We start from the raw sequence: 8,352 nt of genomic DNA on the forward strand, positions 1-8,352 counted from the left end.
CCCTAAAACTAAAAGTTATAAAAATAAGGATATAATATGTGTATGATTTGCATATAGAGTTTATCCGCGTCAGGTATGAAAATGCGCGCATGTCGTCTTCAAAGCAATGCAGCATGAAACGGCAGACACTTCCATTGATATCGATCAGTAAAAGATCGATCAACGGTCACAGTCCAGTGGGGAGCCAAAGGAAATTAGAAAGGGATGTATTTAGTTTTAAATCAAAATCTTGATATAATTTTTTATTGGTACTCATTACAGTACATGTATAACTTGATTATCAGTAAGCCCCCCCCCCCCCCTCTATTTACATAGAGACAAAATACAAATAATTGAAATGCAGAATAACAGAACACTCACATATAAAAGAATCAAAATTCACTTTCACGTCCCTTTTTATAAGCTACATAGAGATTTTATTTCTAGTTCAGTTATCAAATTTTACGAAATCTTATGTTATTTTGTTACTTGTGGGAACAATACGCAAAACACGTCACAGTGCTTCTTTATAGAGTTATCCTTGCCATTCCTGGATTATAACACTAGGCTAGCTTGATTATGTTTCTTTTTCATGTTAGTGTATGATAAAAAAATCCTAAAAAAAATATACCTAACAAACTGCTGACATGAATTGCAAGACGATACATCACGTCATCTACTAAGACAAAAACTGCTTTAAAATAAATATTTTCTTTAGAACTCCTCCCTATGTTTACATGTTACACAGCCATAGGTAAGATACATGTATTTGATATATTTCGGTGACAGTGATAATTTTATCACTTCTTTTGGATACAATAACTCTCTAGGGCATTTCCTTGTGCATTTGTCCTTGTAATAACGATAAAATACTTTTAATTTGTTTTTTTTCTGGAACGGATTATCATCACAGACGGACGTTGAATCTTTAACATTTAGCGATAATGTGCACCGTTTTCACAGAGGTGATATTGGACAGGACGCTCCTCCAGCCCCGATGAACATCTATTGGAATACTTAACATATTTCTATGAAATATATTACTATTATTTTATGGATAATCTGGATAAAATCCTTTTAAAAAATACTCGCTTACTTCAAGATTAACAATAGTGTACATGTAGTTAATATGTACATTCGTTTTTTATACAGATAAATATCTATAGAGTAATCTTTTCTTTCTTTTTTTTTTTTTTCATTTCAAGACTTGGAATGCCTTAAAATGTATTAGGAAAACAATTTCTGGAAGAAAATAACGAGTTAAACCATCGATTATGGAGCGGAAAGGGGGTGTCTTGTCCACAAGTAATGCAAGATCGTGTTTGTATTTCTTACAGAACTAGTACTGGGAACAGATAATCTTTATTTATAGACAATAAAAAAAAGGCTGTTTCATGTTTCACTTAAATTTGCGTAGAAAATACCGAAAGCGTACACCACTGTATACGTTTTTTAAGCCTTATAAACTTGATCAACATAATTATCTAAAATTCCTTGTAAATTATAAATTAAACCCAATTTTACTTGAAAACACTGATGTCAATATTCCGATCAGCATGATAAATATATATAATTAATAAGTATAAATACATGTAAGAACTTTTCCATTCCCAGCTGTTGACCTTCAATAGATAAATGTAGGTCGGCAGTGGCAGATTTAGAAGTATTTAGTCATATATAAAACACTTCCTGAATATGCGATAAAACACTAGAATCCTTTCTGACATAATTAATTTTGTCAAATAAAAATCTGCAACAATACAGTGAAAAGGATAACAAGTTTTGAAAAGAAATGTTCAAATGGTGACTGCTATACATGTAAGCCAAGCTTCAAGTCTACCTCTCCCCCCCCCCCCCCCCCCCCGAAAAAAGTTAGCTATTGTCTTTTGACATTCATGAATCCCAGACATATATAAATTGAAAACGAATAACATACTTAAGAAAGCTGATGATTTTCAATAAAAATGTTAAAAATAATCTTTTCTTGAAGTCAAATAAAGTCAATGTCCACTATGAAAGAGACGCGCATTTTAATTGGATGTAAATTGTACATGTAGGATTAAATGTACTAAATTGATTGTCTGAACCATCCCAACTTATGTCACTAAATTACTTTTTCACGCTGTAAATATTGATTGAATATTTATCATAGTTGCGAAGACTGAAGAAAATGGTTCAAGTATATATATATATTCAACATGATTGCTCTTTGTGACGTCATTTTTTTCAATGCAGTGCGTCAATAATTTACATGTAATGTCCCATAGTAAATTTCACTGAGAAAGTTTCATATGGTTTTCATTTGCATAAATAATTATATTAGATTATTTTTTTCAAATGCAGAATTGAATTTAAAAGACAATCAAAAAACAATAAAGCCTTCAGATATAGAATTAAGCAATTAATTTCTTTAAAAATATAGATTTTATTGTGGAGAAAAGGTGACGTCTATCCAAAAATGCAGCATTTTTTACTTCAATTTTTTGTAAAAACGGATGTGGCCGCACTTTTGTAAGGTTATTTTTTCTCTTTAATATTAAAAATCATAGTGTATTTGTTCTTTCTGCAAAGTTTCGCATACATACTCGAATGCGGCCATATCGAAATATAGACTTGAAGAGGAGGAAAACGTCCAAAATAGGGGAATTCCGGAATATTATACCGGTTTTGAACGTTATATAAATGAAAGGGCACGTGAGTTGAGAAAAATTTATTCCTATTTCACACACAGGGAAACCTTAACAGTTAATTGATACAATTGATAGAATGTAATCGTGCGTTTAATTTTTGCCGATTTTACAGGGACGTAAATCGGTCTTTACGTACCCAGCTCTTTGCATTCGAAATTTACCATTCGTAAGTTTTTTTTAATGAATACACTGAAAAACACTACCACATTTTTATCCACATCATTAAATATTAAACATATAAAAATTAAACATTGAAACAAGTCCAACTCCATCAACTGATTTCTGTTGTACTTATCATCTGCAAAGATAAATAAAAGCACATAGGACAGGAAATTCACGACAAAGGTCCAATTGTCATACAGAAACAGGTTTATAGTTCCTAACCACCAATGCTCATCTGAAAAAACATTGCCTATTCCAAGAAAAAAAGATATTCATCGACCTTCAAAGTTGTAACCAAAAATGAATTTGAAAACAAAAATTAGAAAACTCATCAATCAGTAAAAGCAACGGTCCATATTGACGCAGTTCCTCACAACAAACAGAAGACAGGATCACAGCACTACATTGCTGCACAATCATCTCATTTCATGCTCTGTGCTAGTCTCTGTCATGCACTAGCACTAGCCTGTGCTGAGATGGGAGTGCAGTATAATCACTCACCCATACCTGTGCACACTGCAAGTTCTTGCCATTAAAGGATTACATACCTCAACCTTCCCTCGTACATGTTAAGTGCTGGTGTGCATCTGGTCACTAGCACTAGCCTGTGCTGGGAAAGGACTTTCATTCTCATCACACACCTCATGCAAAGCAAAAGTGCCTCACCTCATTCTCAGTTCAGGACTCTTGGTTTCCTGGTACCTGTTCAGTGCTCGTGGGTCACAATCACAAGCACTAGCCCGTGCTGGGAAACCCTGTCCTCTTTGCAGCACGGTATTTCAGGCGGGATACAATCCGGTAAGTACAACTTGCACAGCAGCTGACGACTTGCCATCTGATACCTTCCCTTTCCTTTCCTGGTACTTACTATGTGCTGGTGTGCATCTGGTCACTAGCACTAGCCTGTGCTGGGACAGGAGTTACATTCTCATCACTCACATCTAAGACATCAAAGTGTCTTACCTTCTCTGCAGGACTTTGGGCTTCCTGGTACCTGCTAAGTGCTCATGGGCTACAATCATCAGCACTAGTCTGTGCTGGGAAACCACGTCCGGCCGGCTGCCCTGCAAAGACGAAACAATCAGGTCAGTACCATTTTCCTCAACATACTGCTGAACCCATACATCAAAGTCAACATCAATTACTTTAATTTTCCTAAACTATCATTTGCCAATACACATCACACTTTCAATTTTCTTCTACATAATGAGCTTGGACTGCAAACAGTCACACCCCACTAACTGCACTGCACAGGTGTATTGCCTCTCTGCCACTTCAACTAATTACCTCTCAGGTGTATTGGCTTGGACTCATTAAGTCATTACCTAACTGTTGTTCATTCTCAGTGTCATCACAATCTTTTGCTCTCCCATCATCACAGTTCAGCAGATGACAGCACTCTAGAGTTATAAAAGGGAATTTCACCTTCCACATTGACACAGTTCCTCACAACAAACAGAAGAAGACAGGATCACAGCACTACATGGCTGCACAATCATCTCGGTTCATGCTCTGTGCTATTCTCTGTCATGCACTAGCACTAGCCTGTGCTGAGATGGGAGTGCAGTATAATCACTCACCCATACCTGTGCACACTGCAAGTTCTTGCCATTAAAGGATTACATACCTCAACCTTCCCTCGTACATGTTAAGTGCTGGTGTGCATCTGGTCACTAGCACTAGCCTGTGCTGGGAAAGGACTTTCATTCTCATCACACACCTCATGCAAAGCAAAAGTGCCTCACCTCATTCTCAGTTCTCTTGGTTTCCTGGTACCCGTTCAGTGCTCGTGGGTCACAATCACAAGCACTAGCCCGTGCTGGGAAACCCTGTCCTCTTTGCAGCACGGTATTTCAGGCGGGATACAATCCGGTAAGTACAACTTGCACAGCAGCTGACGACTTGCCATCTGATACCTTCCCTTTCCTTTCCTGGTACTTACTATGTGCTGGTGTGCATCTGGTCACTAGCACTAGCCTGTGCTGGGACAGGAGTTACATTCTCATCACTCACATCTAAGACATCAAAGTGTCTTACCTTCTCTGCAGGACTTTGGGCTTCCTGGTACCTGCTAAGTGCTCATGGGCTACAATCATCAGCACTAGTCTGTGCTGGGAAACCACGTCCGGCCGGCTGCCCTGCAAAGACGAAACAATCAGGTCAGTACCATTTTCCTCAACATACTGCTGAACCCATACATCAAAGTCAACATCAATTACTTTAATTTTCCTAAACTATCATTTGCCAATACACATCACACTTTCAATTTTCTTCTACATAATGAGCTTGGACTGCAAACAGTCACACCCCACTAACTGCACTGCACAGGTGTATTGCCTCTCTGCCACTTCAACTAATTACCTCTCAGGTGTATTGGCTTGGACTCATTAAGTCATTACCTAACTGTTGTTCATTCTCAGTGTCATCACAATCTTTTGCTCTCCCATCATCACAGTTCAGCAGATGACAGCACTCTAGAGTTATAAAAGGGAATTTCACCTTCCACATTGACACAGTTCCTCACAACAAACAGAAGAAGACAGGATCACAGCACTACATGGCTGCACAATCATCTCGGTTCATGCTCTGTGCTATTCTCTGTCATGCACTAGCACTAGCCTGTGCTGAGATGGGAGTGCAGTATAATCACTCACCCATACCTGTGCACACTGCAAGTTCTTGCCATTAAAGGATTACATACCTCAACCTTCCCTCGTACATGTTAAGTGCTGGTGTGCATCTGGTCACTAGCACTAGCCTGTGCTGGGAAAGGACTTTCATTCTCATCACACACCTCATGCAAAGCAAAAGTGCCTCACCTCATTCTCAGTTCAGGACTCTTGGTTTCCTGGTACCTGTTCAGTGCTCGTGGGTCACAATCACAAGCACTAGCCCGTGCTGGGAAACCCTGTCCTCTTTGCAGCACGGTATTTCAGGCGGGATACAATCCGGTAAGTACAACTTGCACAGCAGCTGACGACTTGCCATCTGATACCTTCCCTTTCCTTTCCTGGTACTTACTATGTGCTGGTGTGCATCTGGTCACTAGCACTAGCCTGTGCTGGGACAGGAGTTACATTCTCATCACTCACATCTAAGACATCAAAGTGTCTTACCTTCTCTGCAGGACTTTGGGCTTCCTGGTACCTGCTAAGTGCTCATGGGCTACAATCATCAGCACTAGTCTGTGCTGGGAAACCACGTCCGGCCGGCTGCCCTGCAAAGACGAAACAATCAGGTCAGTACCATTTTCCTCAACATACTGCTGAACCCATACATCAAAGTCAACATCAATTACTTTAATTTTCCTAAACTATCATTTGCCAATACACATCACACTTTCAATTTTCTTCTACATAATGAGCTTGGACTGCAAACAGTCACACCCCACTAACTGCACTGCACAGGTGTATTGCCTCTCTGCCACTTCAACTAATTACCTCTCAGGTGTATTGGCTTGGACTCATTAAGTCATTACCTAACTGTTGTTCATTCTCAGTGTCATCACAATCTTTTGCTCTCCCATCATCACAGTTCAGCAGATGACAGCACTCTAGAGTTATAAAAGGGAATTTCACCTTCCACATTGACACAGTTCCTCACAACAAACAGAAGAAGACAGGATCACAGCACTACATGGCTGCACAATCATCTCGGTTCATGCTCTGTGCTAGTCTCTGTCATGCACTAGCACTAGCCTGTGCTGAGATGGGAGTGCAGTATAATCACTCACCCATACCTGTGCACACTGCAAGTTCTTGCCATTAAAGGATTACATACCTCAACCTTCCCTCGTACTTGTTAAGTGCTGGTGTGCATCTGGTCACTAGCACTAGCCTGTGCTGGGAAAGGACTTTCATTCTCATCACACACCTCATGCAAAGCAAAAGTGCCTCACCTCATTCTCAGTTCTCTTGGTTTCCTGGTACCCGTTCAGTGCTCGTGGGTCACAATCACAAGCACTAGTCCGTGCTGGGAAACCCTGTCCTCTTTGCAGCACGGTATTTCAGGCGGGATACAATCCGGTAAGTACAACTTGCACAGCAGCTGACGACTTGCCATCTGATACCTTCCCTTTCCTTTCCTGGTACTTACTATGTGCTGGTGTGCATCTGGTCACTAGCACTAGCCTGTGCTGGGACAGGAGTTACATTCTCATCACTCACATCTAAGACATCAAAGTGTCTTACCTTCTCTGCAGGACTTTGGGCTTCCTGGTACCTGCTAAGTGCTCATGGGCTACAATCATCAGCACTAGTCTGTGCTGGGAAACCACGTCCGGCCGGCTGCCCTGCAAAGACGAAACAATCAGGTCAGTACCATTTTCCTCAACATACTGCTGAACCCATACATCAAAGTCAACATCAATTACTTTAATTTTCCTAAACTATCATTTGCCAATACACATCACACTTTCAATTTTCTTCTACATAATGAGCTTGGACTGCAAACAGTCACACCCCACTAACTGCACTGCACAGGTGTATTGCCTCTCTGCCACTTCAACTAATTACCTCTCAGGTGTATTGGCTTGGACTCATTAAGTCATTACCTAACTGTTGTTCATTCTCAGTGTCATCACAATCTTTTGCTCTCCCATCATCACAGTTCAGCAGATGACAGCACTCTAGAGTTATAAAAGGGAATTTCACCTTCCACATTGACACAGTTCCTCACAACAAACAGAAGAAGACAGGATCACAGCACTACATGGCTGCACAATCATCTCGGTTCATGCTCTGTGCTAGTCTCTGTCATGCACTAGCACTAGCCTGTGCTGAGATGGGAGTGCAGTATAATCACTCACCCATACCTGTGCACACTGCAAGTTCTTGCCATTAAAGGATTACATACCTCAACCTTCCCTCGTACTTGTTAAGTGCTGGTGTGCATCTGGTCACTAGCACTAGCCTGTGCTGGGAAAGGACTTTCATTCTCATCACACACCTCATGCAAAGCAAAAGTGCCTCACCTCATTCTCAGTTCTCTTGGTTTCCTGGTACCCGTTCAGTGCTCGTGGGTCACAATCACAAGCACTAGCCCGTGCTGGGAAACCCTGTCCTCTTTGCAGCACGGTATTTCAGGCGGGATACAATCCGGTAAGTACAACTTGCACAGCAGCTGACGACTTGCCATCTGATACCTTCCCTTTCCTTTCCTGGTACTTACTATGTGCTGGTGTGCATCTGGTCACTAGCACTAGCCTGTGCTGGGACAGGAGTTACATTCTCATCACTCACATCTAAGACATCAAAGTGTCTTACCTTCTCTGCAGGACTTTGGGCTTCCTGGTACCTGCTAAGTGCTCATGGGCTACAATCATCAGCACTAGTCTGTGCTGGGAAACCACGTCCGGCCGGCTGCCCTGCAAAGACGAAACAATCAGGTCAGTACCATTTTCCTCAACATACTGCTGAACCCATACATCAAAGTCAACATCAATTACTTTAATTTTCCTAAACTATCATTTGCCAATACACATCACACTTTCAATTTTCTTCTACATAATGAGCTTGGACTG

The sequence above is a fragment of the Saccostrea echinata genome, unplaced genomic scaffold, assembly GCF_033153115.1.
Source record: "Saccostrea echinata isolate AGI-Se365-2 ecotype Australia unplaced genomic scaffold, CSIRO_AGI_Sech_v1 ptg000008l, whole genome shotgun sequence".
Lineage (NCBI taxonomy): Eukaryota > Metazoa > Mollusca > Bivalvia > Ostreida > Ostreidae > Saccostrea > Saccostrea echinata.